Below are 3,235 nucleotides of genomic sequence, written 5' to 3'. Positions count from 1 at the left end.
GTCAGTGCCAACACTCCCACACACACACACACACACAGGGAGGTGTCAGTGCCAACACTCCCACACACACAGGGAGGTGTCAGTGCCAACACTCTCACACACACAGGGAGGTGTCAGTGCCAACACTCTCACACACACAGGGAGGTGTCAGTGCCAATACTCCCACACACACACAGGGAGGTGTCAGTGCCAACACTCCCACACACACACAGGGAGGTGTCAGTGCCAACACTCCCACACACACAGGGAGGTGTCAGTGCCTACACTCTCACACACACAGGGAGGTGTCAGTGCCAACACTTTCACACACACAGGGAGGTGTCAGTGCCAACACTCCCACACACACCCAGGGAGGTGTCAGTGCCAACACTCCCACACACACAGGGAGGTGTCAGAGCCAACACTCTCACACACACAGAAAGGTGTCAGTGCCAACACTCCCACACACACAGGGAGGTGTCAGTGCCAACACTCTCACACACACAGGAAGGTGTCAGTGCCAACACTCCCACACACACAGGGAGGTGTCAGTGCCAACACTCCCAAATACACGCAGGGAGGTGTCAGTGCCAACACTCCCACACACACAGGGAGGTGTCTGTGCCAACACTCCCACACACACACAGGGAGGTGTCAGTGCCAACACTCCCACACACACACAGGGAGGTGTCAGTGCCAACACTCCCACACACACACTCAGGAAGGTGTCAGTGCCAACACTCCCACACACACACAGGGAGGTGTCAGTGCCAACACTCCCACACACACAGGGAGGTGTCAGTGCCAACACTCCCACACACACACACACACACACACACAGGGAGGTGTCAGTGCCAACACTCCCACACACACAGGAAGGTGTCAGTGCCAACACTCCCACACACACAGGGAGGTGTCAGTGCCAACACTCCCACACACACAGGGAGGTGTCAGTGCCAACACTCCCACACACACAGGGAGGTGTCAGTGCCAACACTCCCACACACACAGGAAGTTGTCAGTGCCAACACTCCCACACACACAGGGAGGTGTCAGTGCCAACACTTCCACACACACAGGGAGGTGTCAGTGCCAACACTCCCACACACACAGGGATGTGTCAGTGCCAAATCCCACACACACAGGGAGGTGTCAGTGCCAACACACCCACACACACACAGGGAGGTGTCAGTGCCAACACTCCCACACACACACAGGGAGGTGTCAGTGCCAACACTCCCACACACACACACAGGGAGGTGTCTGTGCCAACACTCTCACACACACCACAGGAGGTTCAGTGCCAACACTCCCACACACACCAGGGAGGTGTCAGTGCCAACACTCCCACACACACACACAGGAGGTGTCAGTGCCAACACTCCCACCACACACAGGGAGGTGTCAGTGCCAACACTCCCACACACACAGGAGTGTCAGTGCCAACACTCCCACCACACACACACAGGGAGGTGTCAGTGCCAACACTCCCACACACACACACAGGGAGGTGTCAGTGCCAACACTCCCACACACACAGGGAGGTGTCAGTGCAACACTCCACACACACAGGGAGGTGTCAGTGCCAACACTCCCACACACACAGGGAGGTGTCAGTGCCAACACTCCCACACACACAGGGAGGTGTCAGTGCCAACACTCCCACACACACACAGGGAGGTGTCAGTGCCAACACTCCCACACACACACAGGAGGTGTCAGTGCCAACACTCCCACACACACACAGGGAGGTGTCAGTGCCAACACTCCCACACACACAGGGAGGTGTCAGTGCCAACACTCCCACACACACAGGGAGGTGTCAGTGCCAACACTCCCACACACACAGGGAGGTGTCAGTGCCAACACTCCCACACACCACAGGGAGGTGTCAGTGCCAACACTCCCACACACACAGGGAGGTGTCAGTGCCAACACTCCCACACACACACAGGGAGGTGTCAGTGCCAACACTCCCACACACACAGGGAGGTGTCAGTGCCAACACTCCCAACACACACAGGGAGGTGTCAGTGCCAACACTCCCACACACACAGGAAGGTGTCAGTGCCAACTCTCCACACACACACACAGGGAGTGTCAGTGCCAACACTCCCACACACACACAGGGAGGTGTCAGTGCCAACACTCCCACACACACACAGGGAGGTGTCAGTGCCAACACTCCCACACACACACAGGGAGGTGTCAGTGCCAACACTCCCACACACACACAGGAGGTGTCAGTGCCAACACTCCCACACACACAGGAGGTGTCAGTGCCAACACTCCCACACACACAGGGAGGTCAGTGCCAACACTCCCACCACACACAGGGAAGGTGTCAGTGCCAACACTCCCACACACACACAGGGAGGTTCAGTGCCAACACTCCCACACACACACAGGAGGTGTCAGTGCCAACACTCCCACACACACACACAGGAGGTGTCAGTGCCAACACTCCCACCACACCACAGGGAGGTGTCAGTGCCAACACTCCCACAACACACAGGGAGGTGTCAGTGCAACACTCCCACACACACACACACAGGAGGTGTCAGTGCCAACACCCCACACACACACATAGGAAGGTGTCAGTGCCAACACTCCCACACACACAGGGAGGTGTCAGTGCCAACACTCCCACACACACACCAGGGAGGTGTCAGTGCCAACAACTCCCACACACACACAGGGAGGTGTCAGTAGCCAACACTCCCACACACACACAGGGAGGTGTCAGTGCCAACACTCCCACACACACACAGGGAGGTGTCAGTGCCAAACACTCCCACACAACACACAGGGAGGTGTCAGTGCCAACACTCCACACACACAGGAGGTGTCAGTGCCAACACTCCACACACACACAGGGAGGTGTCAGTGCCAACACTCCCACACACACACACAGGGAGGTGTCAGTGCCAACACTCCCACACACACACACAGGGAGGTGCAGTGCCAACACTCCCACACAACAGGGAGGTGTCAGTGCCAACACTCCCACACACACACAGGGAGGTGTCAGTGCCAACACTCCCACACACACACAGGGAGGTGTCAGTGCCAACACTCCCACACACACACAGGGAAGTGTGTCAGTGCCAACACTCCCACACAACACACAGGGAGGTGTCAGTGCCAACACTCCCACACACACACAGGGAGGTGTCAGTGCCAACACTCCCACAACACACACACAGGGAGGTCAGTGCCAACACTCCCACACACACACACAGGAGGTGTCAGTGCC

Source organism: Procambarus clarkii, chromosome 58 (genome assembly GCF_040958095.1).
Source record: "Procambarus clarkii isolate CNS0578487 chromosome 58, FALCON_Pclarkii_2.0, whole genome shotgun sequence".
In the NCBI taxonomy this organism is placed as follows: domain Eukaryota; kingdom Metazoa; phylum Arthropoda; class Malacostraca; order Decapoda; family Cambaridae; genus Procambarus; species Procambarus clarkii.
The sequence above is the reverse complement of the archived record's forward strand: the minus strand, read 5'-3'. Positions refer to the sequence as shown.